We start from the raw sequence: 21340 nt of genomic DNA on the forward strand, positions 1-21340 counted from the left end.
CAATCACCAGCCGGTCGGCCAATCGCGTACCTCCAACCAATCAGAAGGGCAACGCGGGACGACCTGCTCAAGCAGCTCGGTCTGCATCATGTAAACGTCGCCCTTGAACCTGCGTTGAGGGTGTGGGTGCATTGTGGGATGTCTGGATCACGTGGGTCTAACGCGCCGTCACCTTCCACGCTGGCCCAGAGCGCAGCCAACCCAACGTGTAACCAGAGGATCAAGCTAGAAATTAATTTGATTTAAAAACAGATGGATTTCAGTGGTGCGGAGAATGACCTAAACATGACGTCACCACCCGCAGTGCACACAGAGGGAATGTAGTCATACATGAGTGAGGATCGTCAGGTTTGTGCGGGTATATTACGAAGCCGGACGGTGTGACGTTGGGGAGGGATTAGAGGGAGAGCAGTGTATGAGCCTGGGACACACGTACACTCCCTTGTATGACCCTGTCTACACACATGCACTCCCAAGAATGAGTCCACATACACATGTACATTGGCCTGTATGACCCCTGTCTGAGTCTGAGTAGACGTACTCTCCCCTGTGTGTGCCTGTCTACACATACACTCTTACTCACATACATTCCCCTGTGTGAGCCTGCACACAAACGAACATTCCACTGTATGATCCTGTGTACATACGTACACTCCCCTGCATGAGCTTGAGTACACACATATACTCCCTGTATGAGCCTATGTGCACATGTACATTCTGCTGTGTGGGCCAGTATATACATGTACACTCCCCTGTGTGAGCCTGTAAACACACATAACACTCCCCCTGTGTGTGCCTGTGTACAGGCATACACTGCCCTGTCTGATACTGTGTACACACATACACTCCCCTGTGTGAGCCTGTGTACAAATATACACTCCCCTGTTTGAGCCTTTATACACATGTACCTGCCACTGAATGAGCCTGTGTACAAACATACACTCTCAAATGTGAGCCTTTCTACACACGTACACTCTCCTGTGTGAGCCTGTGTATACAATTACACTCCCCTGTATGAGCCTGTCTACAAATGTCCACTCCTCTTTATGGCCTGTGTACATGCATACTCCCCTGTATGAACCTGTATACACACATGCACACCCCTGTATGATGCTGCACACACACACACATACATTCGCGTGTATGGGCCTGAGTATACACGTACATTACTCTCTATGAGCCTGTGTACACACGTGCACTCCCCTGTATGAAGCTGCACACTCACACACACACGGACAGTCGCATGTATGGGCCTGCGTATACACGTACACTACCCTCTATGAGCTTGTGTACACATGTACACTCCCCCTCTATGTGTCTATGTATAAATGTACACTCCCCTGTATGAGGCTCTGTACACATGTACACTCACCTGTATCAGCCCTGTGAACATCATACTCACCTATATGAGCCTGTGTACACAAATGCACTTCCCGATATGAACCTACATACACTCCACTGTATGAGTCTGTGCACACATGTACTCTGCCTTGTGTGAGCCTGTGAACACACGTACACTCTCCTGTCTGAGCCTGTGTACACACGTAATCTCCCTTGTATGAGCCTGTTTACACATGTACATTCCCCTGTATGAGCATGCATACACACGTACACTCGCGTGTACGGGCCTGCGTACGCACTAGGTTGTATGAGGTTGTGTACATGTACACCCCCCTCAATGAGCATGTGTACACATGTACACCCCATCAATGAGCCTGTGTACACATGTACATTCACCTGTGTGAGGCTGCGTAACGTAAACATACCCTCCCCTGTATGAGCCAGCATACACACGTACACTCACATGTATGGGCCTGCATACACACGTACACTACCCTGTATGAGCATGTGTACACATGTACAGTCCCATTTATGAGGCTCTGTAAAGATGTAAACTCCCCTGTATCAGCCCTGTGAACATGTATACTCCCCTATATTAGCCTGTGTAAACACATACACTCCCCTGTATGAGCCTATGTACTCACATACACTTCCCTGTATGAGCCTGTGTAAACATTTACACTCCTGTGTGAGCCTGCGTACACAAAAACACTCCTCTGTATGATGCTGTGTACACATGAACACTCCCCTGTATGAGCTGTGTACACATGTACTCTCCCCAGTATGTCTGTGTACTCATGTACACTCCCCTGTGTGATCCTGTGCACACATGTACACTCCCATATGTCAGCTAGTGTACATATATACAGTCCGCTGTATGACCCTTGTACACATGTACTCTCCCCTGTATGAGCCTGTTTACACATGTACATTGCCTGGTATGAGCATGCATACAGACTCGCATGTATGGGCCGGCATACACATTATGCTGTATGAGCTTGTTTACACATGTACACCCCCCTCAATGAGCCCACATAGACACATACAGACCCCTGCTTGAGCCTATATACACTCATACACTCACTTGTGTGAGCTTGGGTACACATGTACACTCCCCTTTATGACCCTGTGTACATACCTACACTCTGCTGTGTGAGCCTTTGTAAACATGTACACTCCCCTGTGTGAGCCTGTGTACACACCTATACTCCCTGTATGAGCCTATGTGTGCACGTACACTCCCCTGTGTGAGCCTGTATACACACATACACTCCCCCATGTGTTCCTGTGTACATGCATACACTGCCTGTCTGATCCTGTGTACACACGTACACTCCCATGTATGACCCTGTGTACATGAATACACTCCCCTGTATGCCTGTGTACACACACTCCCCTGTATGAGCCTATGAACACATGTACCTTCCACTGAATGAGCCTGTTTACAAACATACACTCTCAAATGTGAGTGTCCACACATGTACACTCCCCTGTATGAGCCTGTCTACTCAATTGCACTTCCCTGTATGAGCCTGTCTACAAATGTACACTCCCCATTATGGCCTGTGTACATGCATACTCCCCTGTGTGAGCCTGTGTACACACATACACTCCCCTGTGTGAGACTGTTTACATGCATACTCCTCTGTATAAACCTGTGTATACACATGCACTCCCCTGTGTGAGCCTGTGTACACACGTACACTCCCCTGTGTGAGACTGTTTACATGCATACTCCTTTGTATGAACCTGTATACACACTCCCCTGTATGATGCTGCACATACACACATAGAGTCGTGTGTATGGGCCTGCGTATACATGTACACTACCCTCAATGAGCTTGTGTACACATGAACACCCCCCCTCTATGTGCCTATGTATAAATGTACACTCCCCTGTATGAGGCTCTGTACACATGTACACTCACCTGTATCAGCCCTGTGAACATCATACTCACCTATATGAGTCTATGTACACAAATACACTTCCCTGTATGAACCTACGTACACATGCACACACAACTGTATGAGTCTGTGCACACATGTACATTAGCCAGTGTGAGCCTGTGTACACACATACACTCTCCTGTCTGACCCTGTGTACACATGTACTTTCCCTTGTCTTAGCTTGATTACACATATACGTTCCCCCATATGACCATGCATACACACGTACACTCATGTGTATGGACATGTGTACACACTACGCTGTATGAGTTTGTGTACACGTACACCCCCCTCAATGAGCCTATGTACACATGTTCACCCCCTCAATGAGCCTGTGTACACATGTTCACCCCCTCAATGAGCCTGTGTACACATGCACACTCCCCTGTATGAGGCTCCGTACACATGTAAACTTCCCTGTATTAGCCTTGTGAACATGCATACTCCTCTATATTAGCCTGTGTAAACACATACACTCCCCTGTATGAGCCTGCATGCACACATACACTCATCCGTGTGAGCTTGAGTACACAAGTACACTCACCTGTATGACCCTCTATATATGAAAACTCCACAGTGTAAGCCTGTGTTCATAGGAACACTCCAATATATAAGGCTGCTTATACACATGCACTCCCATGTATGAGCCTGTGAAAATATTAACACTCCCGTGTGAGCCTGTGTACACACGAACATTCCCCTGTGTGAGCCTGTGTACACATAAACACTCCTCTGTATGATGCTGTGTACACATGTACACTCCCCTGTATGAGCTGCGTACACATGTACACTCCCCAGTATGACTATGTACTCAAGTACATTCCCCTCTGTGTGTATGTACAAACATACTCTCCACTGTATGAGCCTGTTTACACATGTACATTTGCCTGTATGAGCATTCATGCACACGTACACTCACATGTATGGGCCTGCATACACACTATGCTGTATGAGCTTGTGTACACAAGTACACCCCCTCAATGAGCCTGTCTACACATCTACACTCACCTGTATGAGCCTGTGTACACACATATGCGCCCCTGTATGAAAGAGTGTACACACGTATCCTCCCCTGTGTGAGCCTGTAAATACTCGTACACTGTCCTGTCTGAGCCTGTGTACACACGTATTCTCCCCTGTGTTAGCCTGGGTACATGCATACACTCCCCTGTATTAGCATGTGTATGTACATACACTCCCCTCTATGAGCCTGTATACACACATTAATTCCCCTGTGTGAGCCTGTGTACAAACATACACTCCCTATTTGAGCCTTATACATATGTACCCTCTAGTGCATGAGCCTGTGTACAAATATACACTCCCAAATGTGATTCTGTACCAACATACACTCCCCTGTGTAAGCCTGTGTATACACCTGCAATCCCCTGTATGAGCCTGTGTACACATGTCACTCCCCTGTAGAATGCTGCACACACACATGTACACTCACATGTGTGGGCCTGCTTATACACTTACACTACCCTCTATGAGTTTGTGTACACATGTACACTCCACGCTATGAGCCTGTATACACACGTACACTACCCTGTAGGAACGTACACATGTACAACCCCCTCTATGAGCCTGTGTATACATGTACACTTTCCTGTATGAGGCTGTACACATGTACACTACACTGTATGAGCACACATATACATGTTTATTGCCCTGTATGAGCCTGCATACACATGTACACTCCTCTGTCTTAGACTGTGTACACACTTACATTCCCCTGTGTGAGCCTGTGTACAAATGTACACTTGGCTATGTGAGCCTGTGTACATACATACTCCCCTCTCTATGAGGCTGTGTACACATGTACACTACTCCGTATGAACTAGTGTACACGTACACCCACACTTTGAGTCTGTGTAAACATGTACACTCCCCTGTATGAGGCTGTGTACATACATGCACTCCTATGTTTGAGCCCACATACACATGTACATTGCCATGTATGAGCCTGCGTACACATGTACACTCCCCTGTCTGAGCCTGAGTACATATGAACTCTCCCCTGTGTGAGCCTGTCTACACACATACACTCTGTGTAAGCCTGAGTTCACACCTACTCCCTGTGTGAGCCTATATACACACATACACTCCCCTGTGTGTTCCTGTGTACACGCATACACTGCTCTGTCTGAGCCTATGTGCACATGTACATTCCCCTGTATGAGCCTGTGTACATGAATACACTCCCCTGTATGCCTGTGTACACACATACAATACCCTGTATGAGCCTGCGTGCGCATGCATACTCCCCTGTATGAGCCTGAGTAAGTGCATACACTTCTCTTTATGAGCCTATGTACACTCCCCTGTGTGAGCCTGTGTAAAAATATACATCCCCTGTTTGAGCCTTTATACACATGTACATTCCACTGAATGAGCCTGTTTACAAACATACACTCTCAAATATGAGCCTGTCTACACACGTACATTCCCCTGTGTGAGCCTGTGTACAAATATACACTCCCCTGTTTGAGCCTTTATACACATGTACCTTCCACTGAATGAGCCTGTGTACAAACATACACTCTCAAATGTGAGCCTTTCTACACACGTACACTCTCCTGTGTGAGCCTGTGTATACAATTACACTCCCCTGTATGAGCCTGTCTACAAATGTACACTCCCCTTTATAGCCTGTGTACATGCATACACCCCTGTGTGAGACTGTTTACATGCATACTCCCCTGTATGAACCTGTATACACACATGCACACTCCTGTATGATGCTGCACACACACACATGTACAGTCGCGTGTATGGGCCTGAGTATACACGTACACTACTCTCTATGAGCTTGTGTACACAAGTATACCCCCCTCTATGAGCCTGTGTACACATGCACACTCCCCTGTATGAGGCTCTGAACACATGTACACTCACCTGTATCCACCCTGTGAACATGCATACTCACATATATGAGCCTGTGTAAACATACACTTCCCTTTATGTGCCTATGTACACACGTACACCCCTTTATATGAGCCTGCATACACACGTACACTCACCTGCGTGAGCCTGTTAACGCTCATACTCCCCTGTATGAAGCTGCACACATACACATACAGTCACATGTATGGACCTGCGTATACACATACACTACCCTCTATGAGTTTGTGTACACATATACACCCCCCTTCTATGTGTCTATGTATAAATGTACACTCCCCTGTATGAGGCTCTGTACACATGTACACTCTCCTGTATCAGCCCTGTAAACATCATACTCACCTATATGAGCCTGTGTACACAAATACACTTCCCGGTATGAACCTACATACACTCCTCTGTATGAGTCTGTGCACACATGTACTCTGCCTTGTGTGAGCCTGTGAACACACATACACTCTCCTGTCTGAGCCTGTGTACACACATAATCTCCCTTGTATGAGCCTGTTTACACATGTACATTCCCCTGTATGAGCATGCATACACATGTACACTCGCGTGTATGGACCTGCGTACACACTACATTGTATGAGGTTGTGTGCACGTACACCCCTCTCAATGAGCATGTGTGCACATGTACATTCGCCTGTGTGAGGCTGCGTAAACATACCCTCCCCTGTATGAGCCAGCATACACACGTACACTCACATGTATGGGCCTGCATACACACATGCACTACCCTGTATGAGGATGTGTACACATGTACACCTCCCTCTATGTGCCTATGTATAAATGTACACTCCCCTGTGTGAGACTGTTACATGCATACTCCCCTGTATGAACCTGTGCATACACATGCACTCCCCTGTATGAGCCTGTGTACACATGTACACTCCCCTGTATGATGCTGCACACACACACGTACAGTCACGTGTATGGGCCTGAGTATACATGTACACTACTCTCTATGAGCTTGTGTACACAAGTAGACCCCCCTATGAGCTTGTGTACGCATGCACACTCCCCTGTATGAGATTCTGTACACATGTAAACTCCCCTGTATCAGCCCTGTGAACATGCATACTCCCCTATATTAGCCTGTGTAAACACATACACTCCCCTGTATGAGTCTACATACTCACGTTCAATTCCCTGTATGAGCCTGCATGCATACATACACTCACCTGTGTGAACTTGAGTACACACATACACTCCCCTGTATGACTCTGTGTACATGAAAACTCCACAGTGTAAGCCTGTGTTCACAGGAACACTCTGCTATATAAGGCTGCATATACACATACACTCCCATGTATGAGCCTGTGTAAACATTTACACACCCATGTGAGCTTGCGTACATATGAACACACCCATGTGTGAGCCTGTGTACACACAAACACTCCCCTGTATGAGCTGCATACACACGTACACTCCCCAGTATGTCTATGTACTCATGTACACTCCCCTGTGTGATCCTGTGCACACATGTACACTCCCATATGTCAGCCAGTGTACACACGTACAGTCTGCTGTATGTACACATGTACTCTCACCTGTATGAGCCTGTTTACACACATACATTCGCCTGTATGAGCATGCATACACTCGCGTGTATGGGCCTGCATACACACTACGCTCTATTAGCTTGTCTACACAAGTACACCCTCCTCAATGAGCCTGTCTAACATGTACACACCCTCAATGAGCCTGTGTACACACATATATGCCCCTGTATGACACTGCACACACATATATACTCCCCTGTGTGAGCCTGTATATACTCATTCACTCCCCTGTATCAGCATGTGTACACATGTACACTCCCCTGTATGAGCCTGTGTACACACCTATACTCCCTGTATGAGCCTATGTGCACATGCACACTCCCCTGTGTGAGCCTGTATACACACATACACTCCCCTGTGTGTTCCTGTGTACATGCATACACTGCCTGTCTGATCCTGTATACACATGTACGCTCCCCTGTATGAGCCTGTGTACATGAATACACTCCCCTGCATGCCTGTGTACAAACATACAATATCCTGTATGAGCCTGCGTGCACATGCACACTCCCCTGTATAAGCCTGAGTAAGTGCATACACTTCCCTTTATGAGCCTGTATACACATGTACACTCCCCTGTGTGAGCCTGTGTACAAATATTCACTCCCCTGTTTAAGCCTTTATACACATGTACCTTCCACTGAATGAGTTTGTTTACAAACATACACTCTCAAATGTGAGCCTGTCTACACACATCCACTCCCCTGTATGAGCCTGTGTACAGAATTACACTCCTCTGTATGAGCCTGTCTACAAATGTACACTCCCCATTATGGCCTGTGTACATGCATACTCCCCTGTGTGAGCCTGTCTACACACCTACACTCCCCTGTGTGAGACTGTTTACATGCATACTGCCCTGTATGAAGCTGTGTACACACATGCACTCCCCTGTATGAGCCTTTGTACACATGTACACTCCCCTGCATGATGCTGCACATATAAACGAATACTCGCTTGTATGGGCCTATGTATACATTTACACTACCCTCAATGTGCCTATGTAAAAAAGTACACTCCCCTGTATGAGGCTCTGTACTCATGTACACTCTCCTGTATCAGCCCTGTGAACATCATACTCACCTATATGAGCCTAAGTACACAAATACACTTCCCTGTATGAACCTACATACACATGTACACATATCTGTATGAGTCTGTGCACACATGTACTCTGCCCAGTGTGAGCCTGTCTACACTTGTACACTCTCCTGTCTGAGCCTGTGAACACATGTACATTCCCTTCTATGAGCATGCATACACATGTACACTCACGTGTATGGACATGCATACACACTACACTGTATGAGCTTGTGTACACGTACACCCCCCTCAATGAGCCTGTGTACACCTGAACACCCCCTCAATGAGCCTGTGTACCATGCACACTCCCCTTTGTATGAGGCTCTGTACACATGAAAACTCCCCTGTTTCAGCCCTGTGAACATGGATACTCCCCTATATTAGCCTGTGTAAACACATACACTCTCCTGTATAAGCCTACGTACTCATGTTCACTTCCCTGTATGAGCCTCCATGCACATGTACACTCCCCTGTATAACTCTGTATACATGAAAACTCCGCAATGTAAGCCTGTGTTCACAGGAACACTCCGCTATATAAGGCTGCATATACACATACACTCCCGTTTATGAGCCTGTGTAAACATTTACACTCCCGTGTGAGCCTGCATATACACGAACACACCCCTGTGTAAGCCTGTGTATACACAAACACTCCTCTGTATGACACTGTATACACACGTACACTCCCCTGTATGAGCTGCATACACACGTACACTCCCCAGTACGTCTATGTACTCATGTACATTCCCCTGTGTGATCCTGTGCACACATGTACACTCCCATATGCCAGCGTGTACACAAGTACAGTCTGCTGTATGTACACATGTACTCTCCCCTGTATGTGCCTGTTTACACACATACATTAACCTGTATGAGCATGCATACACACATACACTCGTGTGTATGGGCCTGCATACACACTACGCTGTATGAGCTTGTGTACACAAGTACACCCTCCTTAATGAGCCTGTGTACACATCTACACTCACCTGTATGAGCCTGTGTACACATGTACACTCCCCTGTAGAACGCTGCACACACACATGTACACTCAAATGTATTGGCCTGTATACACATATACACTACCCTGTAGGAACATGGACACTTGTAGAACCCAGTCTATGAGGCTGTGTATTCATGAACATGTACACTCCCCTGTATGAGGCTGTGTACATATGTATCCTACAATGTATGAACCCACATATACATGTACATTGCCCTGTATGAGCCTGCGCATACACACATGCACTCCCCTGTCTTAGCCTGTGTACACAAGTACATTTCCCTATGTGAGCCAGTGTGCTCACGTATACTCCCCTGTGTGAGCCTGTGTACAAATGTATACTCTCCTATGTGAGCTTGTGTACATACATACTCCCCTCTCTATGAGGCTGTGTACACATGTATACTACTCCGTAGGAACTTATGTACACTTGTACACCCCCACTTTGAGCCTGTGTAAACATGTACTCTCCCCTGTATTAGACTGTGTACACATGTACACTACACTGTATCAGCCTGTGAACAATCATACTCCCCTGTATGAGCTGTGTACATACATGCACTCCCATGTATGAGCCCACATACACACGTACATTGCCCTATATGAGCCTGCGTACACACGTACACTTCCCTGTCTGAGCCTGAGTACATACATATTCTCCCCTGTGTGAGCCTGTCTACACACGTACAATCCCCTGTGTAAGCCTGAGTTCACACCTACACTCCCTGTATGAGCCAATGTACACACTTACACTCCCCTGTGTTAACCTGTGTACACATATACACTCCCCTGTATGAGCCTGTGTACATGCATACACTCCACTATGTGTTTGTATACACATGTACACCATCCTGTTTGTGCCTGTGTACACACATACACTCCCCTGTACGAGTCTGTGTACATGCATACACTGCCCAGTGTGATCCAGTGTACACACGTATACTCCCCTGTATGAGCTTGTGTACATACATACAGTCCCTCTATGCCTGTGTACACATATATACTCCCCTGTGCGAGCCTCTGTATACATGTACATTCCACTGTGTTAGCCTGTGTACACACCTACACTCCCTGTATGAGCCTATGTACACTCCCCTCTGTGAGCCTGTGTACACATATACACTCCCCTGTATGAGCCTGTGTACATTCATACACTCACTGTGTGTCTGTATACACATGTACACTCCCCTCTGTGTCTGTGTACACACATACACTCCCCTGTATGAGCCTGTGTACATGCATACACTGCCTGGTGTGATCCTGTCTACACATATACACTGCCCTGTGTGATCCTGTGTATAAATGTACACTCCTCTGTATGAACTTGAGTATGTGCTTACACTTCCCTTTATGAGCCTGTGTACATATGTACACTCCCCTGTGTGAGCCTGTGAGCATGCATACTCCCTTGTTTGAGCCCACATGCACATGAACTCTGCCCTGTATGACCCTGCATACACAGGTACACTGTGTGAGCATATGTACACCCCCCTGTATGAGTCTGTAAAAGCACATACTCTCCCATTTGTGAGCCTGTGTACACACATACACCCCCCTGTGTTAGCCTGTGTACATATGTACACTCTCCTGTGTGAACCTGTGTACACAAACACTGCCTGAGCCTGTATACACACATACACTCTCCTGTATGACCCTGTGCACACATGTACACTCCCCTGTATGAGGTGCATACACACGTACACTCCCCAGTCTGTCTATGTACACATGTACTCTCCCATGTGATCCTGTGTACACACGTACAGTCTGCTATATGACCCTTGAACACATGTACACTCCCCTTTGAGCCTCTGTATACATCTACACTCACCTGTGTGAGCTTGTGTACACAAATACATGCCCCAGTATGACACTGTGTACACACATACACTCACCTGTGTGAGCTTGAGTACAAATGTACACTCCACTGTGTACATATATACAATCCCATGTTAGCCAGTGTACTTACTTACACTCCCCTGTATGAGCATGTGAATACATGTACACTCCTCTCTATGAGACTGTGTACACACGAACAATCCCATGTGAGCCTGTTTACATGCATACTCCCCAGTATGAATCTGTGTACACACATGTACTCCCCTGTATGAGCCTGTGTACACACATATTCTCCCCTGTATGAGGCTGTATACACATGTACACTTGCATCTATGGGCCTGCGTACACATGTACACTACCCTATATGAGCTTGTGGACACATGTACACCCCCTCTCAATGAACCTGCCTACACATGTACACCCCTTCAATGAGCCTGTGTACACATCTGCACTCACCTGTATGAGGCTGTGTACATACATACACACCCCAATATGACACTGGCTACACACATATACTCCTCTGTATGAGCCTGTGTACACACATGCACTCCCCTTTAAGAGACTGCATACACATGTACACTCATGTGTATGGGCCTGCATGCACATGTACACTACCCTTTATGAGCTTGTGTACACATGTACACCCCCTCTCAATGAGCCTGTTGACATGTACACTCCCCTGTATGAGGCTCTGTACACATGTACACTACCCTGCATCAGCCTGTGAACATGCATACTCCCCTATATGAGCCTGTAAACACACATGCACTCCCCAAATGAGGCTGTGTACACATGTACAATTCCGTGTTAGCCAGTGTACATATTTACAGTCCTCTGTATGAGCCTGCAAACACATGTACTCTCCATGGTATGAGACTGTGTACACCTGAACACTCCCATGTGAGCCTGTTTACATGCATTGTCCCCTTTATAAACCTATGTACACACATGCACTCCACTGTGTGAGTCTGTGTACACACCTACACTCCCCATTATGAGCCTGTATACTCACGTACACTATCCTGTAGGAACTTATGTACACCCCCTCTATCAGCCTGAGTACACATGTACACTCCCCTGTATGAGGGGGTGTACATGTGTACACTACCCTGCATCAGCCTGTGAACATGCATACTCCTCTGTATGAGCCCACATGTACACATACTCTGCCCTGTATGACCCTGCATACACAGGTACACTGTGTGAGCCTACGTACACTCACCTGTATGAGTCTATATACACACATACTCTCCTATGTGTGACCATGTGTACACATGTACACTCTCCTGTCTGAGCCTGCATTCACATGTATACTCCTATGTAAGCTTGTGTACACATGTACACTCCCCTCTGTGACCCTGCATCCACATGTACTCCCCTCTGTATGAGACTTAATATACATGAACACTCCCCTGTGTAAGCCTGTGTTCACAGGAACACTCTCCTGTATAAGGATGCATACACAAGTACACTCCCATGTATGAGCCTGTGTACACATTTACGCTGCCCTGTGTGAACTGGTGTATACATGTACACTACCCTTCGTGAGCCTGTGTAAACACATACACTCTCTTGTATGACCCTGTGCACAGATGTACACTCCTGTGTATGTTGCATACACACCTACACTCCCCAGTATGTCTATGTACACATGTACACTTCAATGTGATACTGTGTACACATGTACACTCCCATATGTCAGCCTGTGTACACACGTACAGTTTGCTCTATGACCCTTGTACACACGACACTCCTGTCTTTGAGCCTCTATACACATCTACATTCACCTGTGTGAGCTTATGTACACACATACATGCCTCTGTATGACACTGTGTACACACATACATGCCCCTGTATGACACTGTGTACACACATATACTCCTCTGTATGAGCCTGCATCTTCTTTGGCTTGGCTTCGCGGACGAAGATTTATGGAGGGGGTAAAAAGTCCACGTCAGCTGCAGGCTCGTTTGTGGCTGACGTCTGATGCGGGACAGGCAGACACGATTGCAGCGGTTGCAGGGGAAAATTGGTTGGTTGGGGTTGGGTGTTGGGTTTTTCCTCCTTTGCCTTTTGTCAGTGAGGTAGGCTCTGCGGTCTTCTTCAAAGGAGGTTGCTGCCCGCCAAACTGTGAGCCTGCATACACACATGCAATCCCCTGTATGAGCCTGCATACACATGTACACTACCCTGTATGAGCTTGTGTACACATGAACACTCCCCTGTATGAGCCTGTGTACACACATTCACTCCCCTGTATGAGCCTACGTACACACATACACTTCCCTGTATGAGTTTGCATACACATGTTCTCTCACCTTGTGAGCTTGGGTACACACGTACACTCCCCTGTATTACCCTGTGTACATACATGCAATCCCATGTTAGCCAGTGTACTTACTTACACTCCCCTGTATGAGCATGTAAACACACATACACTCCGCTCTGAGACTGTGTACACACGAACAATCCAGTGTGAGCTTGTTTACACACATACTCCCCTGTATGAGCCTGTGTACACACATGTACTCCCGTGTATGAGTCTTTGTACACACGTACACTCCCCTGTATGAGGCTGCATACACAAGTACACTCGCATGTATGGGCCTGTGTACACATGTACACTATCATGTATGAGATTGTAAACACATGTACACCCCCTCTCAATGAGCCTGTTTACACATGTACACTCCCCTGTATCAGCCCTGTGAACATGCATACTCCCCTATATGAGCCTGTGTACACACATACACTCCCTGTATGAGCCTGCATACACACATACACTTTTCTATGTGAGCCTGTATACACAAGTACCCTCCCCTGAATGAGCATGTGTACAAACGTATACTCCCAAATTTGAGTCTATGTACACACGTATACTCCCCTGTGTGAGCCTGTGTATACAGTTACATTTACACTTACACAAATGTACACTCCCCTTTATGGCATGTGTACATGCATACTCCCCTTTGTGAGCCTGTGCACACATGTACATTCCCCTGTGTGAGCCTCTGTATACATGTACTCTCCCCTCTATGAGCCTGTCTACACACATACCCTCCCCTCTATGAGCCTGTGTACAGATGTACGCTCCTCCATATGAGCCTGTACATGCATACCTCCCTGTATGAGCCTGTGTACACACGTACACTCCCCAGTATGAGCCTGTGTACACACGTACACTCCTGTGTTAGCCAGTGTACATACGTATATGAAGTGCCAGTTGATTAAGAAGACAAAGACGATGTGGTCAAACAATAATCATGGCTCTTATTAGCAGAAACTCATGGTACAATAATGAAAGACAATAGGTGCATTTACAGTTATATCCAAGGGGAGTGTCCTTAACAGTAGAGATAATGCACAGCCAAGGCTCGCCAGAGGGGAGACAGGCAGCTTGGCAGACATTCTCCACAGTCTCCCCCTGGCAGAAGAAGGGTTAAAATCAAAAGGACAGCTGCTAGGAAAGACTGAAGCAAGCGATACATGGAAACCATGTTTGGCCTTGAGATACTCTAACAGCCTAAATAGGCCAGTATCTAGCAAGCAACTGAAATATAATGAGATGTTTTATGAACATGTCAGCCTATCAGGTTGTTTACAAATTCTGGTGCTTCATCTCAAAACAGGTGGCTCCTTTGCAACGTTGGGAACTGGTACTGGTCCTGTGTCAGTAGTGTGGGAAGGAATGACTTCTGGACCCGCTCCAGAATCGCCAGCGGGAGGCAATGGAGCCTCAGCATGGCCATCTGAAAGCTGACTAGGGGTCACAGGCTGAAGGGGTGAGCCCAACCTTTTAGGCTCACTCTGAGCGAGGAAGGGGCGAACCAGGCAAGGCCAGATTTCTTAGGGGTACAGTGTCAGTACTCCTGTCTGGGAATCTAACATGAGCATAGTTGGGGTTGTGGGTATGTGGGTATGGCTCCGAATCATGGGTCCTCTACCGGCATCACCTACGGCTCCTAGAACGCTTCCACCAGCGTTGTCTCCGCTCCATCCTCAACATTCATTGGAGCGACTTCATCACCAACATCGAAGTACTCGAGATGGCAGAGGCCGACAGCATCGAATCCACGCTGCTGAAGATCCAACTGCGTTGGGTAGGTCACGTCTCCAGAATGGAGGACCATCGCCTTCCCAAGATCGTGTTATATGGCGAGCTCTCCACTGGCCACCGAGATAGAGGTGCACCAAAAAAGAGATACAAGGACTGCCTAAAAAAAATCTCTTGGTGCCTGCCACATTGACCACCGCCAGTGGGCTGATATCGCCTCAAACCGTGCATCTTGGCGCCTCACAGTTCGGCAGGCAGCAACCTCCTTTGAAGAAGACCGCAGAGCCCACCTCACTGACAAAAGACAAAGGAGGAAAAACCCAACACCCAACCACAACCAACCAATTTTCCCTTGCAACCACTGCAACCGTGTCTGCCTGTCCCGCATCGGACTTGTCAGCCACAAACGAGCCTGCAGCTGACGTGGACATTACCCCTCCAATAATCTTCGTCCGTGAAGCCAAGCCAAAGAAAGAAAAGTTGGGGTTAGTATGCAGTAGTTGAACTGGTTGGACTAGAGGGTCTGTTTTACGCGCGTGGCTCTTCAGCAGCACGGTCCCAGGCTCAGATAAACAGTTCCTGATTTCTTAGGAAAGGCAAACATACATTCATGAGGTGTTTGATTTGTTGCAGTACACAATAAAGACCAAATAGAATGTAGTGCCTCAGGCAGCACCTCCTGCCACCAGGTAACAGGGTAACCATGTGTTTTTAAAGCAAGATTAACAGTCTTCCAGACTGTAGCATTAGCCCTTTCAACCTGCCCATTGCATTGCGGGTTGTAGCTCGTGGTATGGCTGATAGCAATTCCTTTACATAGCAGTGCTCGCCGCAGTTCAGCGCTCATGAATGCTGAACCTCTATTGGTATGAATGCAATTGGGAAAATGAAAAATGCTGAAAATTCTGTCAAGTGATTTAATGACAGATGCTGACGAGACGTCAAGGCAGGGTATTGCAAAGGGAAACCTGGAATATTCATCAATTACAGTAAGGAAATATACATTTTTGTTGTTGGAAGTTAACGGTCCTTTAAAATCTAAGCTAATCCTCTCAAAAGGTCGGGTTGTCTTGATGAGAGTGGCCTCCAGAGCTTTGAAGTATTGCATTCTGTGCAAACAGGACAGCTTTTAGTCAGTTTCCTGACTTCTTCCAGAGAGTAAGGAAGGTTGTTAGCCTTTAAGTAGTGGAAAAATCTCGTGACTCCTGGGTGGCACAGTCTGCTATGGATCTCTTTTAGCCCCTCCAGCTGAGCACCAGTAGCAGATCGAGACAATGCATCAGAGGGATTATTTAACCTGCCTGGTCTGTACTGGATCTCATAATTATAAGTTGAGAGTTCTATTCGCCAGCGTGCCATCTTATCGTTCTTAATTTTAACTTTTGTGTTTAGTACTAAACATGTAGGCTACAGATTTCTGATCGGTGACAAGAGTAAATTTTCTGCCGGCTAGAAAGTGTCTCCAGTAGTGAACAGCTTCAATAATAGCCTGGGGCTTCTTTTTCAATAGCAGGATGTTTAAGTTCAGGTCCACGTAACGTGTGGGAGAAGAATGCCACCGGTCAGCCCTTTTGATTAAGGGTTCCTGCCAAGGCACAATCTGAGGCATCAGTTTCCACTTGGAATGGAACATCCTCGTCAATGGACAAGAGTGCATCTTTGGCAATATCAGCTTTAATTGGCACTTCTCAGTGTTTTGGCTAGAGCGACTGCCCGGTCGTAGGTTAAGAACTCCATCTCCAGCAGCCTCTGTCGGATGTAACTGGAGTCAATCCCGTTGACTAAAGCATCCAGTTTCAAGGCATTGCAGTGCTGTTGCACATTGACTGCCTGACATCACATTCATTTGCCAGTGAGTCAAGAGCCAGTGCATAGGCAGCATCACTTTCCCCGGGTTTCTGGCGTCTAGTCAGCAACTGGTGTCGAGCAAGCACCACATTCCGTGGCACTGCATAGTAAGCAGTCAGACGTTCCCGGGATATAGCCAGAGTGGTAGCTCCTTGCGTTACGGTGAAAGGGACCTCACCCATCAGAGAGTTCAGGTGGTCCCACTGTATCACCTCATTGACCACGTTGTTTCGAGCCATGTAGTAATCAAAACAAGCAATCCAGTGGTTGAAAATTTCTCTGGCCCTCGGTGCAGACTGGTCGATTATCAGCCACTCTGGCTTGAGGGCTGCATCCATTTCTGCTAATAAAATTGAAGTGCCAGTTGATGAAGTAGACAAAGACGATCGGGTCAAACAATAATCATGGCTTTTATTAGCAGAAACTCATGGTACAATAATGAAAGACAATAGATACATATGCAGTTATATTCAAGAGGAGTGTCCTTAACAGTAGAGATAATACACAGCCAATGTTAGTACAGCAAAGCTCACCAGAGGAGGGAGACGGGCAGCTTGGCAAACATTCACCACAGTACACTCATGTGTTAGCCAGTGTACACTTGTATAATCCCCTGTATGGGCCTATGTACACATATACACTCCCCTGTGAGCATGTGCACACACGTCGCTCCCCTGTGTGACTATTTGTACACACCTACACTCCTGTGAGCCTGTGTTCTCATCTACATGCCCCTCTATGACCGTGTACACACGTACACTCCTGTGTATGAGCCTGTACACACGTACACTCCAGTGTATGTGCCTGTGTACACTCCCCTGTATGAGCCTGTTTACACATGTACACCCCCCTCTATGAACCTGTGTACACAAGTACACCCCCTCTCTAACAGACTGTGTATACATATACCCACTCTATGAGCCTGTGTACATATGTTCACTCCCCTGTATGACTCTTGTATACATATACACTCCTGTGAACCCCTGTACACATGTACAATCACCTGTGTGAGCCTGTGTACACACATACACACCCCTTTATGACTCATGTACACATACACTCCCCGTATGACCTGTGTATACACATATACTCCCCTCTATGAGCCTGCATATACACGTACACTCACCTGTATGAGCCTCTGTACCGACGTACACTCCCCTGTGTGAGCCTGTGTACACACATACCCTCCGCTGTATGAGCCTTTGTTCACACGTACACTGCCCTATGTGAGCCTGATTTCACATGTACACTGTCTTTTGTGAGCCTGCATACACATGTACACTGCCTTATGTGAGCCTGCATACACACATAGAATCCCTTGTGTGAGCATGGATACATGCATACTCTGCCGTGTGTGAGCCTGCGTACACAAGTACACTGCCCTGTGTTAACGTGCATATGTGCATACTCTGCCTTGTGTGAGCCTGTATACACACGTATACTGCCCTTTTGAGCCTGCATACATCGTACGCTGCCTTGTGTGAGCCTGCATACACACGTACACTGCTCTTTGTGAGCCTGCATAAATCCGTACGCTGCCAACAGGCATACTCTGCCCTGTGTGAGACTTCATTCACTGACCTGTGTGAGCCTGCATCCTCTGACCTTTGAGCCCATTTACTCTATCCTGTGTGAGCCTGCGTACACGTGTGCTCTGCCCTGTGTGAGCCTACGTCCTCTGCCCTGTGAGCCCACGTACTCTATCTTGTGTGAGCCCACATACATCCATACTCTGCCCCGTGTGAACCTCCTAACAGAGGTGCTCTGCCCTGTGTGTGCCTGTGTACACGTCTACTCTGCTCTATGTAAGTTTACTTACACGCTATAGACGACACTTTCCAAGTTCTTTTAGTGTTTCCCAATTTCAAAACGTGTCGTTTTCTAGGAAACTGAGGGACAATATTCCAAATAGTAATAGTACAAATAGTAATCTTATTAACCCAATAAACCAAATGTTGTAGATGCAGCTTAATGTAGCTTTAATTCATTGATAAAATGAATAAACATTTTGCATAACTTTGCATTAAGATTTTCATAAAAATTAATAAACAAAGCATATACTGTATTTAAAGATATAACAATATTTAATTTTAAAGAGATATATAAGAAGAAATAAGCCAATTTCAAAGAAAATTATCTCGAATTCACGTCTCCTTCATGGTTCGTCACAGAATGAGGTGCAGCTCTTCGTCTGGGCGGAGATTATGACATATGACATCACTGTCACTATGGTAACACTCCAAACAATACAGGCACATTAACTCCATGAAGCTGGGAGGACATGCCCCAAAGAGCTTCAAAACAGGGAAAATTGACCCAAATAAAATCTTTGGAGGCAACATGGGCAAGAGAGCAGGAGGCAGGCGACTGAGGAGCGGGACCAGCCAGGGCGGGGCCTAGCGCAGAGGGCATTGCGGTGAAGCCTGCGACATATAAAGATATCCTGACAGCGGTATGGTCGCTGGCAACCCAGATCAGCGGTCTGGACAACAGGCTGAAACAAGTCTCCAAAGACCTGCTCAACCTGCCAGCTCCAATCGGGACCTTGAAGAATCAAGTCGGGACCCTGGAAGACAAGATGGACAGGACAGGCCAGAGAAACTGGAGAACACAGCTGACATTTTGGTCGCAGAAAAAAAGCAACTGATAGATAAGTTGGAATACTCAGAAAAGTATAATTGGCCTAAAAATATCAGACTATTGGGCCTGAAGGAGGGGAAGGACCTGGTACAGTTCTTCCAACAATGGATCCCTGAGGTGTTGGGGAGAGAATGATTCAGAGGTACCCTAGCTTTAAAAAGGGCCCATCGGATAATTGGTCCCCGCCCCACCCCAAATCAATGACCGTGACTGGTTCTGATATGGTTCATCAGTAGCTGAGACTGGGAAACAGTGTTAGGGCACCGATGACCAGGTCAAGGGGCCGGTGGAATTCTGGGGGGGGGGGGGGGGAGGGGAGAAGACTGATGTTCTTTCCTGACCTAAGCTCTGCACTGCTAAAACACAGTAAAGAGTTCGAACAGGCCATGGAAATATTGAGACAAAAAAGTCGAATATGCATGTTGTTCCCAGCTACTTTAAAGTTCGTGCTGTCTGGAGGAGAAAGGAAACATTTTAAGGAGCCACAGGAAGCTATACGATGTGCACGGGGAGCTATCAACCTGCAAAACACAGGCTAAACTGAACCCTTTGAAGGAACTATAGACGAAAGGTCTAAGTAACCACAAGACAATGGGGACTCATTACAGCCACTACAGTTTTACAATTATTGACTTGCAAAGAGATTTGAAATAATTATGGACATGAATGGACAAAGTAACCGGGGTTTGACAAAGTTCTGTAACTGGGTGGGCAATGTATATTTTTATCTTGTTTTAAAAATGTACAAACAAAGATATTATGAACTAGGTGAAAAGCACACAAATATTGGCACGGCAACTAAGAGAAGAGGATACTCAACAGACAATTAATGCAATTCAGTCCAGGCCAGACTTGATAACACACAACCTGAAGGAAATTCATGATACCTTCAAAACTTATGAAAAATTATATAAATCCAAGGCACCAAGAGATAGGGATAAAATTGAGGAGTTCCTGTCAAGGATTGAGCTGCTGAGACTGGTCCAAGAAGACCAAATGGAATTAGATGCCCCACTCTCTAAGGAGGAAATTGAAGAGGCCCTGGGAACTTTACAAACAAACAAGTCTCCGGGAGAGGATGGTTCCCCCCGAGTTCTAAAAAGAATTTAAAGACTT

At 46.6% G+C, this 21340-nt stretch overlaps 1 long non-coding RNA gene across 1 annotated transcript in view; it reads left to right on the forward strand.

Annotated features, from left to right (window-relative positions):
• Positions 1–106: 106 nt before the first annotated feature.
• LOC138750761 (uncharacterized) overlaps positions 107–21340 on the forward strand; it is a 54924-nt gene continuing 33690 nt past the window's right edge. Inside the window, exon 1 of the long non-coding RNA XR_011349494.1 lies at positions 107–348. This is a non-coding gene — a long non-coding RNA (uncharacterized lncRNA). The remainder of the gene's footprint in view (positions 349–21340) is intronic.

Source organism: Narcine bancroftii, unplaced genomic scaffold, assembly GCF_036971445.1.
Source record: "Narcine bancroftii isolate sNarBan1 unplaced genomic scaffold, sNarBan1.hap1 Scaffold_254, whole genome shotgun sequence".
Taxonomy (NCBI): domain Eukaryota; kingdom Metazoa; phylum Chordata; class Chondrichthyes; order Torpediniformes; family Narcinidae; genus Narcine; species Narcine bancroftii.